Source organism: Schistocerca piceifrons, chromosome 7, assembly GCF_021461385.2.
Source record: "Schistocerca piceifrons isolate TAMUIC-IGC-003096 chromosome 7, iqSchPice1.1, whole genome shotgun sequence".
In the NCBI taxonomy this organism is placed as follows: Eukaryota; Metazoa; Arthropoda; class Insecta; order Orthoptera; family Acrididae; genus Schistocerca; species Schistocerca piceifrons.
The window spans coordinates 430619217-430644645 of NC_060144.1; positions in this window are offsets into that span (position 1 = coordinate 430619217).

Sequence of the window (25429 nt, forward strand, 5' to 3'; positions counted from 1 at the left end):
TGAACCGGCAACACATTCGCTGTTATGGACGGCTATTGAGGCAGCATGGTACAGTACTTCTGCAGGGTACTTCCAAGGGGTTGTTGAGTCCATGTCACGTCGAGTTTCTACTCTATACCAGGTAAAAGGAGTTCCGACACGATATTAGGAAGTACCCCATGACTTCCGTTACCTCAGTTTACAATGTCTAACTTGTGTCTTTATTCAGTTACTAGCGAACCCAGCAATGTTTCGCAATTACTAAATATGTATGGCAGTTGGATATATGTCCAAATATCTTTTTACTCCCCTCTCTCTCTATCCGTCTTCTCCTCCCCCTCTCTCTATCTATCTCCTCCTCCCTCCCCTCTTTGCCCATCTCCTCCTCTCGCTCTCTCTCCATCTCCTCCTGTCCAACCCTTCTGCCCATCTCCCTTCCCCTCTCTCTGTCCATCTCCTCCTTCCCCCTCTCTATGACTATTTCCTCCACCCTCCCTTTGCTCATCTCCTCTTTCCACCTTTTTCTGACCTTGACCCTTTTTGTTGTTTTTGCAAATTCGGATTCCATAGTAGTATTGTAGTCGTAAGCAGATAAGCCGTAAGTACAACTCTCCTGTTCCCTGTGAAAACCGACTGCGAGGAGAAAAACAAAACAGCACAAGTGTCCCCACAGGAGAAAATCACAAACTGATAGATCCGGCGAATGTGATGGCCATGTTTGCTGATGGTTCGTTCCTCAGTGAAGACATCATGGACTTGTTCCAGGGACACCTTAAAAGTGTGACATGTTGCCCCAACTTGCTGAAAGAAGTGGTACTGTTTTCCATATTCAGTGAGCTGAGCACAAAATGTTTCAAAAATTTCCACATCTGCAACCGTGTTGACGATAATGTCAAAAAATATCAGTCCAATGACGCGTTTCCTGTTTCACAGCACCAAACGACGACTTTTTCGTCGTGCAATGGTTGCTGACACACAATGCTGGGCTCTCCGTTCCCAGAACCTGGTGTTCTGTGAATTCACATAATCGGAAAGATGAAACCGTACTTCATCACTTGTGATGTAATGGAAAGGGTCTAACAAAATCCACGTGCAGTGATCTACACGTTTCTGATTGTCATCAGCCCGTAGTTGGTTGACGACCGTCACATGTTGTGGCTTCAGATTAACACTTCTCAGTATCCGCTGGAAACTCCTCCTATTTACATGCGCCTATCGGGCCAATTTACGCGTAGACTTGTTTGGGCTCTGAATAATTCTTCGGCGAATGTCTGCAATAACTTCTAGTGTGCAAACTTAAAAAATTGAATCGGTGAGTGCCGAAACCATTTCAGTCAAAAATTGAAAATTTTTCGGGAGAGAGAAAAAACGTCATAACTCCTCCAAATTATCAAATTTTTTAACTTTTTTCCCCTCTATCATAACATACATTTATGTTGCTGTCAAGCAAAAATTTCCTAATTTCAACATAAATTAGGCTGAGAAAAATTTAAAATTTTATCCGGTCTTATGCTGTTTCTGCACTCAATTGGTTTTAACAGACAGCTGAAAACTTGGAAAAAGGTAATTACTCTTTCAAAATTTATATTTTTTCATATTATATAAAAAATGAAGTTACAGTATTGCCAAGTTATCAGAAAACAGGAATATAACAAAGTAAAACGCTCTTAAAATGGTTCATTCTCGACCATTGTATCATTGTGATGTGTAGGGGTTCATCATAAGAAACCCTGAAGTTTTCAGGAATATGAATGATCATCTTCTTGATGTTTTCCATTTCCTTGATGTTGACTGGAAGTTTCCTTGATGGCTACTGTGCAATACTTCAAGGAAAATGAATATCTGCCTTCCGGGAAGCAGGATTCAGCAGCTGACAACTGTGCTTTTGTAATCCATCAGTGGAAGTGTATAGTACGATTACCCCTTTTTCTGTAGAGTTATAGCGCAACTCTGTATATCGAGTGGAAGCAAACTTGAATTTTGCTTCTTTGGCACGCTCCTCCCTCGACATTCTCTGGCTAGTGGGTTTTTTTGTGTAATATTCCTTCCACCAACTATCAAAATATTTTACGTCAGTGGTGAGTAGCTTAGCGATGTGAAAGTTGTTACTGGACTGAGCACACAACTCTTCATATTCATCAGGTGTATATATCTGATCATTTTTACGTATCATCCTCTTAATAGTACCAAAATCTCGATCGTCTGGAAGATATGAATGCCCTCGAACTGGAAAGTAATGAAAAATTTGTTCAAAACGTCCTGTATCTGCAAGAGCAAGGCAGAACCTTATCATGGTGTGATTCCAATTCTGTCCGCAGGTGCCATCAGAAAAGAAATACAGATTTTTAACATTTGACGGAATATTAGAGTCAATGTATTTCAGTAGCATGCTGCATATCTCATTGGCTCCTTTGTGGGCGATTCCTTCGTGGTACAGAAATATTTCAGATTTCATAGTTTTTAGGTTTTGTATCCCAAAACAGTTCACCCAAAGTTGCCACAAGTAAAATATATCCTGAAATGGGATCGCTGGAAGGGGGAGATTTTACATAAAACCAAATGAAAGTGCGACTGTGTCTTCACATTGCGCACATAACTTGGTGACGCTTTGAAGTTTAATGTAAAATTTCTTGCCTCGTCTTTTGTGGACAGTAAGTTCAGCAAGAGCAGCCCTTTTAGTTGCATCACCAATAGAGGACCTCTTGATTTTTACATCAAGTTCTTCATATTTTATGCGGACGTGCGAACCCTAATGAAAAGTTGTCATGAAAATATGTAAGATAATACTCATACTTTACATCCAGATGAGGGTACTTTTCTTTAAACAAGGCATGCATTTTTTAACATCGAGGCGGAAATCAAGATAACTAATATCTTTGGTGCCATAGTGGGCAATCTTGATGGGGAATGATGAAATATGCCCATGTATTTTCGAACTAACATCTGCAGAAATCGTGTTCTTCTTGAGATTTTTACCTCGTTTGCCTTAAGGTGATTTACCCTCTATTAGGAGATCAGTAAGCCTTCGAACCCTGCCCTCAGTAATTACGTAGAATGAAATAAACGCTTTCTTACATTCCCTTTCCTTTCTCCTCTGTATAGTAAGAAATATTCGAAACTGGCTGCTGTTTCTCTAGACTGTTCAGAACGAAATGGTTCAAATGGCTCTGAGCACATGGGACGTAGCTTCTAAGGTCATCAGCCCCCTAGAACTTAGAACTACTTAAACCTAACTGACCTAAGGACATCACACACATCCATTTTTCAATCAGTTGTAAGAAAATATATTGCTCGGCTTTTGATTTCAACTGATTCAAATTAGCAAATAATTCAGATTTTTTATCATAACTAAACTTTTTTACAGTTACAAGCAGCACCTGTGGTTCTAGATGGGATGAGACCCCCCCCCCCCCCCCCCCCCCCACAGTTGATGTGTTGAACCCCACGAACTTTTAAGGTTCTAGTGACGTTTCGTTGTTGTATTTCTTCATTTTTCCTCGTCTTCTTAGGAGCTGTTTCATGATTACTTTCACTGTTTGTGGTACTCACAGACATATTGAACATAGAACAGGAAACGTTAAGCACGAACTTGAAACACGTTGAAAACAATCAACAAAACGAAGTCTTCGATAAGAGCAACTGTTTAGCCTGGTAAACACATGGCGCAAGACTGGTCATGCGTTCTAGCGGTGGGGACAGAAACCACTTATGTTATTTCTGCGCTCAGCGTTCGAAAAAGTCACGGACCTACTCAATAGACTAACTTGGTTCTTGCACTCAACACGCATCTTGCCTTTCTAAGCATCTTTTCATCGAAAACGATTTTTCTCATTTTTGTGACAAGTGGTTTCTGCACTCGCCGATTCAATTCTTTGTCATTTTACATTTTGCGCAGCTCCACAGGTACAGAAGTTTTTATGCTGATTTTGTATTGCTGTTCTATTTGCTGGCACTACTCTGTCCGGTTACTTGACCCCGAAAATTTCGCGAGTTTCCTTAATCGAACCTGTTTTCGCATATGCTTCCTCAATTTCAACTTTTTCTTCTACCGAGCAAATCATTTTGCAGACCGCAAAGAGAAAAGTCTAACTTAACTGATGAAATAAACTGAAATGCTGTCAGATGGATGCTAACAATTGATTATTGCATAAAACTGCCCATTGTTTTTGCTATTTATTTCAGAAGTCGAAATATTACATTCTTATTCAAAGGGGAGGCGGGCTGCTTTTAACTGTGTTAACTACTGCTAGAGCCAAAGTAGAATTCATTGCCATTAAATCAGTAATTTCATAAAACTTACCGTCAAAAGGAAAGATAGGAAGTAGCCTCTGCCTCTGCCAGGCACTTAAATGTGATTTACAGAGTATCAGTGTACTGTAGATGTCAAAATATGACCAAATACCTTGGTCTTAAGAAGTTTCGCAGTTTATCTGCAAAAGTTATAGAGTACAATGACGCTTGAGAGTTCTCTACGTGTAGTCCTCAAACAGGAACGACGCTCTGTAATGACAAGGCAAAAATATTAACCAAGAAGTTGCCTACCGGGATTCTGTGTTCACGTAGCTGTTAAGATCAAAATAAGCAACAGTAGCCTTAATCGCGACCCTTGGAGGTAAGGATGAGCGATATTTAACGTAAACAATAAAATAACACTGTTACTGAGTTGCACCTATTGATAAACTTATTAGTTCCACACTGGGCTTTGCTAAATTTTTAATATGGTAGGATTCGTCAACAGAGAAGCATATTTTGCTATTGATCTCATTTTTTGATATCAAACAGAACTAATCAGTTTTTTATACAATGTTTTCTTTCTGGCTGTCAAACATCAATATCCCTCGAACAATAAAACCGTGCCCAATAGCTGGAAGAACGTACAGATCACACCCGTATGCAGGAAGCGTACCGGTAGCGAATGTATACCACAAATTACCGTCCAACATCCTTGACATCCAACTGTTATAAGTTCAAAAGTAGTGAGATATCTCGAACAGAAAGACCCTCTCCATGACGACCAGCATGGATACCGGAAACATCGATCATCTGAAGCTTTACTATACTTTTCTCGCATGACATCCTGAAAGCCATGGATCAAGACAGACATGTAGACACAGTATTTCGTGACTGCCGAAAAGTATTTGTCTTACTCTATCAGCGCCTTGCCACTACGAGCATGTTAGCATTCCTGAACAGATAAGTGTTACATTGGCTACCAGAGACTTGCTATTGAACAGCGCTCAGTGGAGCTGCAGTAGGAGTAGACTTACAGTTATTAGCTGTAGGAGTCGAGGTGTCGACTGGAAAGTGAGAGAGAGTGTTGTTTCAGGGCAAAATGAGGAGCTTGGATGGGAGATCTGCCGCACAAACAATGAATTCTGAGGACTGAGAGTAGATGACGATCTGATATGATTGTATAGAGAGATTACTCCTTTGAAAGAAAAGATCATTTGCATCGAGTTTATTTTGTTGCAAGCACTAGTTAGTAATTATTGTAGTGTAAAGATTTTATTCTGTTTATCTACGTACTAGGATCAAGAGAGAAATATTACTGATGTGTTCCGTATTCGAATTACCATACTCCCTCTACTGTTAGTTAAAAGTACTTCATTTGTAAGACAAAGAGAAAATTGTAATGTAAAGTTTTCGTTGTGTTTAATAATATCTAAGTGTTGGTATCTAGGGCGAATTATCAGTCTTGTGATCAGTACTTTAATTAGTTTCCTCCCTCCTTGACCTTACATGGGGCGACGATTTCGAGCCCGAGGGAAAACGGCAAAGCAAATAGTAGAAACATCCCTCATCTTGCCCGCCAAAGAAATCCAAGGCTGCTCAATCAAGTTCCGGTAAGCTCATGATGGCCTTCTTCGACTGCAGGCGCCCTCTGATTGCCTAGTTCCTCTAGAGGGGAATCATAATCAATGCGCAGCGCTATGACGAGACTTTTGAGAAACTGTGATGCACTTAAGTTGAACACTCTCCGTGCTCTCAGATGGTATCATCATGTTGCGCGATAACGCCCACACCCACACTTCAAACTGGACGAAGGCTACTTCAGCGATTTCGTTGGGAAACACTGCAACATCTTCTGTACGATTTGGTTGGGAAACATTGCAACATCCTGACAACCCGGATCGTTCAGCGTGGTTTTCACATTTTTGGCGTCCTCAAGAAAGACATGCGTTGACGTCGATTTCAGTCGGACGAGGAAGTGCAAGAGTCGTTGCAGTTGTGGATCTGTCAGCTAAGAAACAGGAATTGATCGTCCCGTCTACCAGTGGGGAAAAATGTCTTAACGTATGTGATGATTGCTTTTGAACGGAAACATTTTATGGTCCCGTTCTGGCTGGTGTTCGGTTTTCATTTGACTGCCCCTTATATATTGACGACTTGTTCATAGAGGCTTCGTCCCTCCTGGTTAATAACAAGTTATTTCCCGATGTTCTAAGACATTTCAGGAAGTATGAGGAGAAACTGTCTGCAGAAGTGATTCAGAACAGACTGGGTATTCCATCATGGCAACACATGACCGCATACGGCCAGCTTTATTAAGGAATTTTTGATTAAAGACAAAATGATAACTGTTCCTTACCGGCCGTACTCACCAGACTCAGCTACGTGTGGGTTCTTCCTCTTCGCCAAGAGCCGCGCGGGGTAGCCGCGCGGTATTAGGCGCCTTGCCACTGTTCCCGCGGCTTCCCCCGTCGGTGGTTCGAGTCCTCCCTCGGGCATGGGTGTGTGTATTGTCCGTAACGTAAGTTAATTTAAGTTTGATTAAGTAGTGTGTAAGCCTAGGGACCGACGACCTTCCTTGGTCCCATAAGAACTTACCACAAACTTCCAAATTTCTTTGCCAAGATAAAAAACAAATTGAAGGGGCTACGCTTTAATACAGTGAGAGATACTGAAGTGGAATCGCGGAGTGTCCTAAGCTTCCTAATGACGATAGGCTTCCAGGATCCATTCCAAAAGTGGCAATAACATTGGAGCAGACAATCAAATGTATGTAGCACACGTTCTACCAAAACTTATTATGTTTTTAAGTAGACGCATATTTCTTTTGCAATTACAAGAAACGGCGTTCCGTTTCATTTTCATGTAACTGGTGATAACCGCTGGAGAATACGTGACGCCTCCGAAGACCGAACTGCACCGAGAGCAAGGGGCTTGCTCACGAGCTCCTCGAACTTTCCGTTTATTACTTAAACTTGAAGTATTACTTTCTAATGACGATGTTAGATACATTTGACTGTTCTTGGATGTAGGAAAGATGCAGCAATTCCCGTGATCTTTTTGAGCTCTAATCAGGTTTATTTCGAGGCAAATAAAAATTAGTTAACAGCTCATTTACGTGGAAATTTTTAAATTTTTTTATTTTTATTTTTGCATGCTGGGAAGTTAGAGGGAGACTTACAGCATGTTTTAAATGGAAGTAAAAACTGATTTTGGTGACGAGTCTTTGATTTAATCGACGGCAGAAAAAATCGCTCTCATCATACCTGCTTTTCTCCTTCCACTTTTCTCTCTCGTGCTGTTAAAAGAACCAGCAACAACGCTTTTAAAATTAATTTAGAAGAGAGCTTAAGTAGAAACAGAGATAACACATACACTCCTGGAAATGGAAAAAAGAACACATTGACACCGGTGTGTCAGACCCACCATACTTGCTCCGGACACTGCGAGAGGGCTGTACAAGCAATGATCACACGCACGGCACAGCGGACACACCAGGAACCGCGGTGTTGGCCGTCGAATGGCGCTAGCTGCGCAGCATTTGTGCACCGCCGCCGTCAGTGTCAGCCAGTTTGCCGTGGCATACGGAGCTCCATCGCAGTCTTTAACACTGGTAGCATGCCGCGACAGCGTGGACGTGAACCGTATGTGCAGTTGACGGACTTTGAGCGAGGGCGTATAGTGGGCATGCGGGAGGCCGGGTGGACGAACCGCCGAATTGCTCAACACGTGGGGCGTGAGGTCTCCACAGTACATCGATGTTGTCGCCAGTGGTCGGCGGAAGGTGCACGTGCCCGTCGACCTGGGACCGGACCGCAGCGACGCACGGATGCACGCCAAGACCGTAGGATCCTACGCAGTGCCGTAGGGGATCGCACCGCCACTTCCCAGCAAATTAGGGACACTGTTGCTCCTGGGGTATCGGCGAGGACCATTCGCAACCGTCTCCATGAAGCTGGGCTACGGTCCCGCACACCGTTAGGCCGTCTTCCGCTCACGCCCCAACATCGTGCAGCCCGCCTCCAGTGGTGTCGCGACAGGCGTGAATGGAGGGACGAATGGAGACGTGTCGTCTTCAGCGATGAGAGTCGCTTCTGCCTTGGTGCCAATGATGGTCGTATGCGTGTTTGGCGCCGTGCAGGTGAGCGCCACAATCAGGACTGCATACGACCGAGGCACACAGGGCCAACACCCGGCATCATGGTGTGGGGAGCGATCTCCTACACTGGCCGTACACCACTGGTGATCGTCGAGGGGACACTGAATAGTGCACGGTACATCCAAACCGTCATCGAACCCATCGTTCTACCATTCCTAGACCGGCAAGGGAACTTGCTGTTCCAACAGGACAATGCACGTCCGCATGTATCCCGTGCCACCCAACGTGCTCTAGAAGGTGTAAGTCAACTACCCTGGCCAGCAAGATCTCCGGATCTGTCCCCCATTGAGCATGTTTGGGACTGGATGAAGCGTCGTCTCACGCGGTCTGCACGTCCAGCACGAACGCCGGTCCAACTGAGGCGCCAGGTGGAAATGGCATGGCAAGCCGTTCCACAGGACTACATCCAGCATCTCTACGATCGTCTCCATGGGAGAATAGCAGCCTGCATTGCTGCGAAAGGTGGATATACACTGTACTAGTGCCGACATTGTGCATGCTCTGTTGCCTGTGTCTATGTGCCTGTGGTTCTGTCAGTGTGATCATGTGATGTATCTGACCCCAGGAATGTGTCAATAAAGTTTCCCCTTCCTGGGACAATGAATTCACGGTGTTCTTATTTCAATTTCCAGGAGTGTATAATGAATTTACTAGTCTTCCTTAACAGATGGAGACAATTTTATATGCATTACAAAACACAGCCAACTAACAATTAAAATAATTAAATAAAAAATTTGACTTCTTGAAAGGTGATAGTGCAGAATGAGATATAGGTAAGACATAATAACATCAACTGCATTTTTGTCGGTGCCTGACACATGTCAATACTAAAAAGAAAACCTCTTACTAATATTGTGAAAAAATATGTTTATTTGGTCGCGAACCAGCTTCCAATCTCTAAAGGAGTCTCCAGGTGATAACTGAATGTCGCTAACACGGAGAAAGATTATTTTTATAGAAGATGCAAAAATGATGTAGAGGTTTTACGTAAAGAAACATTGCATTTTCTCATATAGAAATAATCACATTAATTTAAAAATGGGGCAAACAAAGTTTTTATGTGAAAATACATCTATCAACTGAAGAGATATAAGATAAATTTACAGTTTGAATCTCGTTTTTCTAACGAAAACTTACTTTAACAAAAAGGAAAAAGGAAATTGGGTGTGCGCATCTAATACTAAACTGGGATTCTGTGTTTGTAGATTTACAGTAATTCCAGCGGGGTCATCTTTCTACTTTTCTTAACACAACGTAAGACTCATATCCTACATCATATGAATAGTTTGCTTTTAAAAGATGGTCAGCAAAAGGTTGGATCTTTCTTAATTTCCAGCTTTTCCCATGTTCAGGTAGCCTAACTGCCACAGATCTGCCAGACTGACCAATAAATATTTTATACTGATTGCATGTGATTTTATAAATGTTCAAAATGTTCAAATGTCTGTGAATTCCTAAGGGATGAAAATACTGAGGTCATCGATCCCTAGACTTACACACTATTTAAACTAACTTATGCTAAGAACAACACACACACCCATGCCCGAGGGAGGACTCGAACCTCCGGCGGGAGGGGTCGCGCAATCTGTGACATGGCGCCCTTGACCGCGCGACCACTCCGCGCGGCTGTGATTTTTATACACATCACTTATAACTCCTCTGAAAATGTTAGAATTTTTAATGATTATTGTTTTTGATTATTTTTTAGATATTTAGGTACGCTGTCGTTAAAGTTCATTAATAGAAATTGCGACTGATGCGTTTTCGTTGGGGTGCAGCCTTTATGGGTAATATGCTGTTTACTAAATTGCCACAGGATTATTCCACTGAGCCTTGTAATGAATTACTGCAATTAATAATACTTTCTGCCTTAGCTAGCACAACACCCTGATTTTTAAATTAGGGGATAACACACAGCTGAGGCTAGTGCTAATACACTACGTCGTAGACAGACATTATAACACAAAATTCCATGTGAAATCTCTCACCGAAATTAAATAGCAATCAGTTTGGATTAACTTCAGTTCTCATTTAATTGTTCTCATACTATTTAACTGAGAAAATAATTCTGATGACTCTTCCTTACGCGTAGTCAGGCCAGCGACAAAAAAATTAAATATTTAAAGTCCACATACTGATATGAGCGCTGCTGGAAAGAAAAGGGTTTAAATTCAATTTTGCCGCATAATGGCAGCGATCTGATCGTTTAGGCACTATTGGATTGTTTTGCGTCGGCCTGTTATGAATGCAGAAATAATGCAGATATTTGATACGGGGTACACAAATCTACGGAATAAAGGAGTGAAATAACCAGTTTTAAACAATTGTCTATTTTAACAGTTAATTCATTACATATACGGTTACAGGCCTGATATGATTACGTAAGCTGTTACCACATCTACCAGAACAAGAAAGACAACGAACAAGAGAAGAGGAGGGTGCATTGTCTCCTCTATGTATACAGAAAAATCGCAGATGATAATTCTTATTAATGCTATTACCATGGTATGTCACGAATTGAGTTTGTAGTGCTCATTCTTCTGGCGTTCGTACGCAGTTTCCCTGTTCTTTTACTGATCTGTACTACACTTATTCACACTGAGATTATTCACAGATGTTCATGTATAACAAAGGCGCAATCTCTTCCTATACAGTTCTTTCGCTTAATAGCATTTCTTGAAATCAAGTCATTTATCATGAAAGTTCAGGCTTTTTATTCGTATTGGTGATCAACATTTGCTGCGGTTTACTTTCCGTAATTCCTGCACCTGATTTCTTTGACCATTAGTAATTACTCGACATTGTTTAACTATTCAGTTACTTATGCATTCTACCGACAGATGGGTATGAAGATCCGATAGCTTAGATCGTTTCTATTATGGTCTTCCCATTCGGGCGCGATTCAAGGGAAAAACGACCTACGAGGAAAATCCTCGAAAGCACCTATCTTCATCCCGGTAAATGCTCTGTTTCATTAAGTTCTCAAAAATTGTATTACTTTAAGAGCAAGATTATTGCAACTTTTAAAATGAATATACACATCTACACATATATAGAACTCTAGATTGCATACGAGTAAGAATGTCCTTGATTTGAAAAATACACTACTGGCCATTAAAATTGCTACACCGAGAAGAAATGCAGATGATAAACGGGTATTCATTGGACAAATATATTATACTGGAACTGACATGTGATTACATTTTCAAGCAATTTGGGTGCATTGATCCGGAGAAATCAGTACCCAGAACAACCACCTCTAGCCGTAATAACGGCCTTGATACACCTGGGCATTGAGTCAAACAGAGCTTTGATGGCGTGTACATGTACAGCTGCCCATGCAGCTTCAACACGATACCACAGTTCATCAAGAGTAGTGACTGGCGTATTGTGACCAGCCGATTGCTCGACCACCATTGACCAGACGTTTTCAATTGGTGAGAGGCCTGGAGAATGTGCTGGCCATGGCATTTTCTGTATCCAGAAAGGCCCGTACAAGACCTGCAACAGCGGTCGTGCATTATCCCGCTGAAATGTAGGGTTTCGCAGGGATCGAATGAAGGGTAGAGGCACGGGTCGTAACACATCTGAAATGTAACGTCCACTGTTCAAAGTGCCGTCAATGCGAACAAGAGGTGACCGAAACGTGCAACCAATGGCACCCCATACCATGACTCCGGATGATACGCCAGTTTGGCGATGACGAATACACGCTTCCAATGTGCGTTCACCGCGATATCGCCAAACACGGATGTGACCATCATGATGCTGTTAACAGAACCTGGATTCATCCGAAAAAAATGACTTTTTGCCATTCGTGTACCCAGGTTCGTCGTTGAGTACACCATCGCAGGCCCTCCTATCTGTCATGCAGCGTCAAGGGTAACCACAGCCACGGTCTCCGAGCTGATAGTCCGTGCTGCTGCAAACGTCGTCGAACTGTTCTTGCAGATGGTTGTTGTCTTGCAAACGTCCCCATCTGTTGACTCAGGGATCGAGACGTGGCTGCACGATCCGTTACAGCCGTTACTGCCTGTCATCCCGAGTGCTAGTGATACGAGGCCGTTGGGATCCATTACGGCGTTCCGTATTAGCCTCCTGAACCCACCGATTCCATATTCTGCTAACAGTCATTGGATCTCGACCACCGCGAGCAGCAATGTCGCGATACGATAAACCGCAATCGCTATAGGCTACAATCCGACCTTTATCAAAGTCTTAAACGTGATGGTTCGCATTTCTCCTCCTTACACGAGGCATCTCAACAACATTTCAACAGGCAACGCCAGTTAACTGCTGTTTGTGTGTGAGAAATCGGTTGGAAATTTTCCTCATGTCAGCACGTTGTAGGTGTCGCCACCGACGCCAACCTTGTGTGAATGCTCTGAAAAACTAATCATTAGCTTATCACAGCATCTTCTTCCTGTCGGTTAAATTTCGCGTCTGTAGCACGTCATCTTCGTGGTGTAGCATTTTTAATGGCCAGGAGTGTATCTACAAAGTTTCTCCGTACAGTTTAAATCAAAATTATACAATGCATGTTGTTTCTCTGCGTCGATCTTCTGCGTCGTTTGAGTCTTCTCCGACGAGATTGAAGGTATGACGCTGGGTCGTAGGTTCTCCGTCAAGATGTAGCTTAATGCAGGGTCAGAAAAGAAGGTCGAACTCCATATCCTCCACGAACAACAGATAGGCTGCTGCTGTTCGTGTGCCGTTGTCTCGTACGGTGTCCCGGTACTGCTATTTTGCGCATCTTCAGAGTTAGTGTTCATGAAATCATTCTAATGTGGCGCTAGACACAGTTTAATACAGATGTTACACATTGCGGAGGAAACTCACGAATATTAGTTATTTATTATTGCTCACTCAGGACCAATACGGCAGCATATTTCTCTTAGCGTTACATTTCGCCGGCCACGGTGGTCTAGCGGTTCTAGGCGCGCAGTCCGGAACCGCGCGACTGCTACGGTCGCAGGTTCGAATCCTGCCTCGGGCATGGATGTGTGTGATGTCCTTAGGTTACTTAGGTTTAAGTAGTTCTAAGTTCTAGGGGACTGATGACCACAAATGTTAAGTCCCATAGTGCTCAGAGCCATTTGAACCATTTGAACGTTGCATTTCACATACCTCGTATTTCGTTTTGATGCATTGTCATGCGCTACGTAAAATTCAGTATTGGTAAACTCACACTGTTTCGGTAAAGTTAGTCACATTGGCAGTTCACATTAAGACTGTTGAATTTTTAAAAATGTCGGGAATCAGAGATGTAGATACTTAAAAAATATCACCATCCTGCCTCGATATATCAAAAAATATATCGGTATATCGACGGAGAAGTTATCGACGTACCGGCCTATAAAAATATAGGCTTCACATTGTCAACATATTGCCAGCTTTAGGGCTGTATATTTAAGTATTGTTTTATTATCAGATATTATGTACGTCAACGAGCTACCAGTCCACCTACCCCCCTCAGACCAAGAATTGAAAGGAAAACGATGCACGTTCACACTTAGAGATAATCACATTGCTAACTATGGTAACTGCATGTAAGTGGTACAATAAAAGGTGTCCGAAGGTCCGTCGTTCGTCACATATTGGATTTGTCCCGAAAACTTTATGTCGACTTCCCAGTTTTTCATTTCTGCCTATGCCAACGACCTAAAACTTGTAGTGTGAAAACTGTGGTGAAATTAAACGTTGCACATTCTGTTTGTAGCGCCGAGCGTCGATTACGTCAGCACTTCTCTCATACGTCTTTGCACACCGCAAAGACCAATCTTGCCATTTTTAAGATTTCAGTTCACCATTTTCAGCAGAAACTGTTTTTGAAGAATGCCGATGTGAAGAAATAGCACACTACATGCGTTAAAAAGAACTGTTTTTTAAAGCAACTGGTGTGCCTTTTATTCACATTGGAAATCTTATTATTCCCATCATACCGCCCCAGAGACGTCCATCGGTCCTCAGATGAGTAGGCGAAGTACTGAAGAGACCTGTTTTTTCGTTTTTTTTCTTTATTGTGATTTCATTCCCCTGCCCCATATTGGCAGCGGAGGGCTGTCAGTGGCAAATCTGCCGCTCTTCAGCCGAGTGATATGATAACTAATACAAGAATAAAATGTTACATAGGGCGATAAAAAAGGGGGACATAAAACAGAGTAAGGGGGATAATGGAGGTAAAAATACACTGACACGGAGACGTTCATGGTGGGGGGGGGGGGACAATTAAAAAGAAATCGGCGTAAAGTTAAAACAAACACAGTTGGCGATTTGTAGAACACAACGAAAGACACTGAAGTCACACGCGCAGGTTAAAAGTTGGCCACAGTATTAAAAACACTCCAGAACAACACACTTAAAACCCATTTGGAGCACACATGATGAAGAATAAAACTGCCAGGTGAGACCTGCCGAGGGAGAGGCCTGAGAGGGTGGGAAAGGAGGGGAGAGCAAGGTGCAGCAGGGGAGGGGGCTGGATGAAAAGAGTAGGGGGCATCAGCAGGTGCACCAAGAGGCAGGAGACAGGTGGGGCAGGAGAGGAAGTGGGAAGAGAAGGCAGAAGGGAGGGCAAAGACACTGAAGGGGAGCACAAGAGAGCGGGGAAATAGGAGGGGAAAGCCACTCAGGAGAAGGGAGAGGGAGAGGAGGGAGCCCGGAGGAGGAAGCAGGAGGAAGATGGGGTTAGAGTTGGTAGGAAGGGTAGATGTGAGGACGAAGCTCATCATCCGTAAGGTGTAGATGGTGGAAGTTGCGTAGGGAAAGGAGGTGGAGGGTGTGGAGATGGATAGAGGGTGGGATACAACGGTAAAGGCTTGGCAACGGGCTGGGGCTGGAGAGGAAGGGAGACACCAAGGGGTGAGGGGATCAAGGCAGTGGACAATATACAGTGTGCGGATGTGTTCAACAAAAAGGAGACAGTGGGGAAAGGGGATGAGGTTGTAGAGGATGCACCTGGGGGACGGAAGGGGGATGCAGAAGGCAAGGAAGAGTGCATGACGTTCGAGGATTTGGAGTGATTTATAGAACCTGAGAGGGGTGGAAATCCAAGCAATGCTGGCATAACAGAGGATGGGGTGGATCAAGGATTTGTATGTGTGAAGGATGGTGGAAGGATGCAGACCCCATGTCTGGCTGGACAGGAGTTTCAGGAGGTGGAGTCTGTTGTGAGCTTTGTGTTGCATGGTAAGGAGGTGGGGAGTCCGGGTGAGGTTGTGGTCGAGGGTGAGGCCAAGATATTTGAGGGTAGGAGTGACGTGGATAGGACAGCCATAAATGGTGCGGTAGAAATCATGGAGACGAAAGGAGTGTGTGGTGCACCCCGTAATGATCACCTGGGTCTTGGAGGGGTTGATACGGAGGAACTACTGGTTGTACCAAGTGGTGAATTGGGCAAGGTGGGTTTGGAGGGTATGTTGGGACCGTTGAAGGGTATGATATAGGGCTAGGAAGGCGGTGTCATCAGTAAATTGGAGGAGATGAACATGTGGGGGAGGTTTTGGCATCTCAGCAGTGTACAGTGAAAGGTGGCTACACTGAGTCACAGCGCCAGAGATTGCGCCAAAGATTATTATTCCGCTGCCTCCACTGGTACAGTAGTAGTTCCGAGGATGTCGAGTGCAGTTGTTGTTCTGTTGGGCGAGAGAGTAGATGCTGTTTGGTTGGTGTAATGCATAGATGGGAGATGTTGTAATTATCACAGTGTATTTGAGAAAGGAGATAGGCTTTGATTTATGATGCTGGTGTAATGAAAAATTTTCGTCAATATATAATGAGGTAAAAAGGTATTACAGATTTCTTTAATGACAATGCCTCTTGGTCACAGGTACAGTCAACAAAGCATCTGGCTCATTAAAATATTCTGTCGTTTTGAGAAAGAACCGAGCCAGATACATGTACGTTGAGTCACACTACCACACACAGAACAGTTACACTTGTGCTTTGTTGTTTCGTAGCTTTTATAATTGCAGGGGACTTAATTAATCAATTGTGTTAAGGGAAATTCCTTGTCATTCTTTATTTTTATTTTATGCAGTCAGATTGCGTGCTAATACTAGTCAGGGCCAACCGGTTACGAGACTTCGTAATCGGTCACACAGCTACTAAAATTATCGCATTTATTTCTTTTTAAATAAGCCCCCATGCTCGTGGCGACCGCTGCTTCGGATCGTCCCTTGAAATTCTTTTGATAGTAGATAACAGCAGACAGTAGTATTATTGTAGTAATTTGTCGTTTAGTAATTGTAGTCTATATTGCACGTATAGATTTTGTAATTGAACATTTGTAGTTGTCTTGTCATTCTTCTGATGATATTTTTGTAGAATTTAATTTTTGATGTGTCGTATACGGGTTTGACAATTTTGTGCAATTGTGAAGGTTTTAATTGTTCGTTAATCGTGTTTGTCGGGAAGCATTTCGTATGAATGGTATTGATGGTGATAAAGTGTTATATTGTGTGTAATTTTCGTATAGTGATGAGTTTTGTATGTTTTGTAAATGATTATGCGATCGATGAAAAAGGCAAGAATGATGGAGAGTCAGAATAACGAAATTGTTAACATGGCGAACTCGCCAACACAGGAGAACAGTATGATGAATAATGAAGTAGAAAACAATTCAATAAGCCGGGAAATAGTCCGGAACCACTTCAAAGTTTTTCACAGTCAAAAAATTTTCAGAATACGAGATTAACGACAGAAGATTCTGGAATAGTATCGAACACAAATAGCTTTACAGCTATGACGAAGGAAGTTGGTTTTACGGGAAATGTTAGGGGCGAAAAGAATTTCGAACCAGTTAATATGGAGCAGTTGATGAGTGCAATATTAAATTTAGGATCACAAATAGGAACAATTAAAACTGATATGGGAACAATGGAAACACGGTTAGACTCACGAATATGGACATGTTTTAAAAACATGAAAGATGAATTAAAGTAAGAAATTAGAGAAGAAGTACAACTGATTTTGAATGCTCACAATAATAGATTAACTTCAATAGGAATTAGACAAAAGGAATAGGATAGAGAACAGGAAGAAAGAGATCGCGTGATAGTACAAAAATTTTCAGAGTTAAATTTACAATGTGCACACGTTAAGGAAGAAATATTTGAAAGAATCGAGGAAATCGTACCAAATGACAGAATAAATAACCCAACACAACAATATGAACAGTTAACTACTAAATGTGTCAATACTGAAACCCGAGTCGCGACACTTACGGAAGACGTAAATAAACAGAAAGAACAAATAGGTGACTTATCGGAAAGAGTTGAGGAGATTTCAGATAAATTGACAAGTCTTAGTTTAAATAGGGACAGAGATTCAGATGATACAGCTCCATTGCCATTTGCAGAAACAGAAGAGCACCAGAATATAAACAAACATGTTGAAAACCAGGGAAAATTTAATGAACGCGTTAAAGGGGAATTTGAGGCGTTACGAAAGCAAGTTAAACAAATTGAGAGCGAAATCGTAGGTAAAGACAGTAGAAGAAATTTAGAATCACCGACAGCAGCGGATTTGGAAGAAAATAATTTATTTCATTTACGAGATGCAACAAGAGAGCGCCAGGCGCGCGAACTTGACAATAATCGACATTCGGACTGGGACAGACGCGGTAGGTCTTTGTCGCCACGAGGCGAAAGCTTTGACTATAAACACTTTTTAACTGTTCGGAAATTTAAGATCTTTCGCAATTCTAATAGTGACATACATCCATGTTCATGGTTAGATCAGTTTATGTACGCACTCCCGCCAAATTGGCCACTAAGTCACAAACTGGAATTTATGTGTGGATATTTAGAAAACCAACCGGCGACGGGCATGCGCGCACTTATTAGAGATTTAATAATTTAAATGATTTTTATCATGCATTTCTATCGGCATATTGGTCCGAAAACACGCAAGACAGAGTCAAACATAGTCGTATTATGCAGCGTAATTTTAAACAGTCTGAGTTCCGCACGCCGGCAGAATACTTTGAAGATATGATTCGAAAGAATCAATTCCTTTCCAACCCTTATAGCCCGACTGAATTAATTAGCATTTGTTTAACTAAGCTGCCACAATCGATAAGACACATTGCTTTAGCCGGAAGATGTAAAGACGACATTGAAACTTTTAAGACTTTGCTACAAGAACTTGAGTATGACAACGACGACGGAACGTCTTGCAATTTTTTCAGTAACGGTAATCACAATAGATTTTCAGAGAAAAGTGATAATGATCGGAACGGACGTTATAGCAGTAATTTTGAAAATGACAGACGAAACTGACAGGACAATAGGTACCAGCCTTATGACAATAACAGACGTTTTAACAGAAATTACACAGACAAGTATAATAACAGAAATTCTTATCGGAATGATCAATCATACGGAAACAGTAATCGGTATCATCAAGACATAAACTATTCATACAGTAATAGAAATTCTTACTACAGAAATAACCAGGGTAGTAGATCTAACATAATTTCAGAAGTGACAGTCGAAATTACACAAGAAGTAGTCATGCAGATAGCCAGGAAAATAGGCATTTTAATAACAGACACAACCTAGAATTTACATGTAACAGACAGGAGGGACCTAATTGGCAACCTCCACGAGACAGTAATTCAGAGAGACAAGTGCAAATCGTAGAAATTGATCCGCGAAATGACGCGAATAATCAAAGACGTGACGCAAACAATCGACAATGACTTATAGCTTCGGCTTCTGGCAGCAATATAGACGGTTCAGAAAGTAATGACACTACTACTTTACACTACGTACGCTTGGAAGACATGAGAGATATTTTGCTAGACGAAAAGGAAAATAAAGTAGACGCATTTTTACATCCTGTTATTGAAGTATGCGTGAGTAAGAATAAGTTCACTGCAGTTTTAGATTCTGGGAGCCCATTGAATGTTATTAGTGAATCAGTTTTTCTTATATGTGTAAGAACTATTGCTTCTCCTGTGTTACTTGTTTCTAAAACTACAATTCGAGGAGCTATTTCTGGAAAAAGTATAGAAGTCAAACAACAGACCAACTTAAATTTCATTTGTCAAGGATATCAATTTTCTGCTAATTTTATTATTGTTCCATTACTCAGTACACAAATAATATATTAGGTATGGATTTTATTAACACATATAAGACACTTTTAAACTTTAAGGAAGGAAGTGTGAACTTGACTGTTGCTGGAATGCCGAGATGTTTGAAAATTGTTTAAGGTTACTTACTTCTGATGTTTTCGCTGAGTATTATGACGACAATGTGTTCATTCATGACAACGACCATAGATACAGAGACGTGATGGATGATATTATTAATAGTGAAGAATTAATTAATGAAAAGGTTAACAAAGCTGAAGTGACAGATGACGTGGCAAGAGGAGAATTGCACCAAATTTTGACTTCACATGCTACAGTATTTAGTCATCACACAGGAACTATACAAGACTTACAATATTTATTTAAAGTAAAAGAACACACAACATTTCGGGGAAAAACGTACGCTATTCCTTTGGCTCATAGAGACAAGGTTAAGAGTGAACTTCCAATATATGTTAGATCAAGGCATTATTGAGCCTGCAGTCAGTCCTTATACCAGCCCATTACATGTCGTTCTTAAAAAGGATGGGTCAGTTCGTTTGGTTCTGAATTCCAGACAGATAAATAATATCATCATTCTTGAAACTGACCGCCCACAAAATTTAGATGAACTTCTTCAACATTTCCATGGAATTAAAGTTTTATCCACAATTTATATGCGCGCAAGTTTTTAGCAAATAGAACTCCACCCTGATTGTAGAAAATACACTGCCTTTTTAGCCTTTGGTAACTGTTATCAATTTCGGAAATTACCGTTTGGACTTACTGTATCTTCAACAGCATTCATTCGTGGTTTAAACGAAATTTTACCTGTTTATCTTCATAACAATATTACTTCATATGTTGACGATATTCTTATCGCTAAACCTTCTTGGAGTGAGCATAACAGAATTTTGGATTCATTATTACGTATTTTTGCAAGAGTTGGCATTACAGTGAACTTGGAAAAATCTGAATTTGGTCGTTTTCAGGTGAAATTTCTTGGTCATATTATTTCTACAGAAGGCATTCTTCCTGATACAGAGAAACTAGACGCTATTCGTAATTTTGCTGTTCCTACTACAAAAAGTGATGTTCGTAGTTTCCTTGGTGTCTGTAATTTTCTTAGACGCTTTGTTAGAGTGGACAATTTGGCCACACCTCGTTTATGTGAACTTTCTGGAAAGAATTCTAATTGGTTTTGGGATGAGGAAGCTCAATTAGAATTTGAACAACTTCGTGATACTTTAGTTGCTGCACCACTTCTTTCACATCCGGATTTATCTAAAGATTTTTGTTTGGCGATGGACTCGTCATACAAAGGCTTAGGTGCATACTTATTTCAAGAGATAGAAGAAAACGGCGTTGTCGTACAGAAAACTATTGCATTTGGAAGTCGTGTTCTCTCTAAATCAGAAAAGAATTATTCGATTACGGAACTTGAAGCTTTGGCTGTTGTTTGGGCTTTCACAAAATTTCTTTTTGTATGGCAGACATACTAAGGTTTACACCGATCATCGAGCTCTGGAATTTCTTATGTCAACAAAATTAACACATGGAAGATTATCACGATGGGCACTGTATCTACAGGAATTTGATTTTAGTATTGTTTACATACAGGGTTCTTCAAACATTATTGCTGGTTCTTTATCACGTGCACCTATGGGTTTGAAACAAAGTGCTGGGGAGGACTGCAAAGAAAACAATTATTGTTTGATGTATATTCAGGGCGTTGCGTTTGAAAATTTTATTTCGTCTTCGCTCCAGGACATCGCTAAGGAGCAAAACAAGGATCTAATCTGGAAACACATTAAGGAGAAGTGGAGGAGAAAGGAAAGCGTAGCGATTAGAAAGTAATATTTAGTTCGCAATGATATTCTTTTTAAGCGAAAATCGGTTGACAACTCTGTTTGGTTAGTTTGCATTCCTGGAGAGTGGGCTAATAAATTGATTTGGTATACACATTTCAGTTATGCACACATGGGTCCCAGTAAATGCTTTCACAAATTACAAGAAATTTGCTACTTCAGTAATATGGAAAAACGTATTCGATTTGTTCTTGCCAAATGCAAATTATGCCAAAACGCTAAGCCGCCAACTATTTCTCACAGAGCACCATTGTTTCCTATTATTCCAGCGAAATTAAAGGGGATGGCTGCAGTCGATTTGTTCAGTCCAGTGGTTCGTTCTGCTAGTGGTTTTGCGTACATTTTGGTAGTAGTGGAATTGACATCAAAATATGTGTGTTTTACACCGTTACGCAAAGCAACAGCTCGTATAGTGTCTAATGCTTTCATTAAACATTTTCTTAAAGAAGAGGGTCATGTTGATAAAGTTATATCAGATAATGGATCACAGATTCGCTGAGCTGGCCGTGGTGGCCGAGCGGTTCTAGGCGCTACAGTCTGGAACCGCGCGACCGCTACGCTCGCGGGTTCGAATCCTGCCTCGGCCATGGATGTGTGTGATGTCCTTAGGTTAGTTAGGTTTAAGTAGTTCTAAGTTCTAGGGGACTGATGACCTCAGAACTAGGTCCCATAGTGCTCAGAGCCATTTGAACCATTTCAACAGTTTCGCTCTAAAATTTGGCTTCGTACTCTATGGCGTCATAAGATTAAACCAATTTTCTTTTCACTTTTTCACCCTCAGTCTAAAGCTTCAGAGAAATGGATGAAGGAAATCGATAAATTGTGTCGTCTTTATTGTCATCATAATGACAGAACGTGGGATCAGTATCTTCATATTTTTCAAAATATTCTGAATGAACTCCCTAATGATTCAACTTCTTTACCGCCTACATTGATATTAAAAAATAAAGCACCGACAAATCGTATTTCTGAAATCGTTCCTTTTCCGCCTACACGGAAACTGCGGCATTCTGAAGTTGTCAACCTGGCTCAACAAAGAGAGAAATCAGCTAAAAGTCCTGGTCGTTCAAAAACTTTGTCAGTTGGTAAAAGGTGTTAATTAAGTCTCATCGTTTGTCTCACAAAGGAAAAGGCTTGTGTTGCAAATTTTTTCTGCTTTGTAACGGTCCATATAGAGTTCGCAAAATTATTCATGATAACACTGTTGAAGTAGAAACTCTTAAATCGCGGCGCTCTAAGGGAATACATCATATATCGAACGTAAAAGTTTTTTTTGGAATGACATACTTTTGAGAAAATTAACAGTTACATATGAACACGCAGAGAACACAAGGATACCGCGCCTTGTTCTAGCGGCAGCACACACACAAAGCGACAGTCAGTCCGCGCGCCGCACAATTTAGCCGTTGACCTCAAACAATTACTTCCTACGTCACGCTAATCTACAGCTGATCGAGCGCTCAGTGCGAATGCACTGACAGCCATAGACAAATACGCAATCTAATTTCTCCGATTAAATTCAGTATAAAGCTATAGTGACTTGATAACTTCTGTTACTAATGTTCAGTTTTTCCAGAATACAGTTGTATAAAATATTTAAGAACTTCAGGCAAATTCTCTGCGTGTCCGATGTTAAGAGGACTTGCTATCGAGAAAATTTCAGGAAGAATGTAATTTAGAAGAAGAAAATAATAAACTAAAATGGTAACTATTAATTGATTTTATTTTTCAGGTAACATATTTCTACTTGGGTATGTACTTTATACGTAATTTGCTGCTCGCGATTATGTGATTTATACTTTGTGTTAAATTTTATGCTCTATGAATTTACTTGGGAAGCGACATGCTTGCGTACATTTGCTGATTTTGATAATATTTTATTAATGAACAGGGTTGTTACTTGTGTATATTATGCATCGCTTGGCTGCTATGCTTTCTCACTGATGTCATATTTTTTATTATGTGCCTGCTGTCCCTATTTATTTAAATTATATTTGTCACCTGATTAGTTGTGCTGATTTGGTTATGTATGTAAGTTACACATTGCGATTTATCTGCTTGCGCCTTCATGTTTACTTATTAAGGTTACATATGAACATTTATTTGCTTATGCTGATATGATGCTAATGACCTGTTTATTATGTAAGATATATACTTGCTGCTTTGCGTATGGATTGCATATTTACACATTTCTGTTTTGTTGTCATAACTACTCTTTAATTTAGTATAGAGAAATAATTATACACTGTGTACGATCATAGAGTTCAGGTTACACTATGGCATTAATTATAGATTGTTTGCTTGGCAGAGCCTCGTTGTAGGGATTGTGCTGCATCCACTCGTTGACATTCTGTGCTCTACTGGTATATTTACTCGGTATTGCATGTTTTGCTTACGCTAAGTGCTTTACATTTTAAGATAAGAAAATGAACTGCTATAATTGTACGAATTACATGGGTACAAGAAACTTCATTGAAGTCACATGAACTGGAGATTCTATGGAAGCTGTATTAATTCATTATAATAGAAAGGAAGCTGACGACATGAAATACCAACACTAGCTTTAGACCATTGACAGTTATTACACTGCATTCTTTGTGAGCAATTGAAATAGCAAGCGACACTTGACACAAAAAATACTTCACATGTTTGCTTCGGTTTTGCCATGATTCTTGAAGTGGTGTACACACTGTGAAATATTACCGTTTATTCATTCAAATTCTTATGTGATCATTAATACTGTGTACTCGCACCTACTTACTGAAAGTTATTCAAACTGAAGGCTGTTAGAGGTCATGTATGCATTTCTTTTATTTTATGATGGACAAGGTAACCAAAATGTATTTTATAATTCGTAACGAGTAAAAGATTTGGCTCAGGTGGATTACACAGAGGTTGTGTGTGGACACTGTGTCTTCGGATTGTATGGGGTGATGAATTGAAGTTTGCACTAGGATTTTATCTGTACTTGTTCGAGGAGACTGATTAGAGGAAAGAGTTGTTATGGAAGTGAAATGATATTGGTGATAAGGTTTATATGTATCGACGTATTGAAGAAGTATTATTGAAGTATTGAGATTGTGTGATGTTGATGTTTATTGGAGTTTTGGTGGATAAGAGGTAAGGTAAATGATATTATTGATAAGGGTTACATGTATTGACGTATTGAAGAGGTATTATTGAAGTATTGAGATTATGTGATGCTGATGATTATTGGAGTTTTGGTGGATAAGAGGTAAAGTAAGTGAGGAGCATGTTGTTTTTTTTTTTTTGTTTATATGGAACGTGAAGGTTGAAGATGGCAGACTAGAACACTCCAGTGGAAGGAAGATTGTCTACACACACATTTTGTTAAATCAATAAGCAGTATATACTTTTTTTGGGAGAGAGGAAGTATTTGCATATCTTGGCAGACTGACAGTTGTTCAGCAACTGTACGTTTTGATTTGGCTTGGCAAACATTGGTCTTGACATGATGACTATGACGTTGACTAACTATTGTTGACTATTATACACTGCTGCCACTACTATTTGATACACATGTTGTACATCAAATTTTGACAGAATTGCATTTACACAGTTAACACTATTCAATTACACAATAGTACTTAATATGTGGATGAAAGATGAGTGAGTGTGTTTTGTGTGTTTTCCTTTCCTAATCCCAAATAATTGGTACCGACCTACTTCCTAAATATTATTTTACTTCTCTGTTGTGGCTTGCACTGACACCCATAAATATTATAGGTTTACTGATATTTGTGTGTTTGTAATAGTTAATATGACAATTATCTGATAACATTTCTGTGTTTATTATAATTTGTATGTTTAGTGTAAGAGCATTGATAATAATTTTGTAAAAGCAATTGTCTGTGCATTCAAACTGTTGTTCGTGCTTACACCTATTATCATTGATGGGTGCCACTTGGAAATGTTTAATATGTGCTGATAAACTCTGATGAACTGTTTAATTATTGCTGGTGAATATTATGGACTGTTACCTGCACTTGTTCAACATTACTGGGTGCCACTGTTGGAACTGCTCAACCACTGATGAGATGTCACTTGTTGGTGTCTGAACCTGCTCGCCATTGCTGGGTGCCACTGTTGGAACTGCTA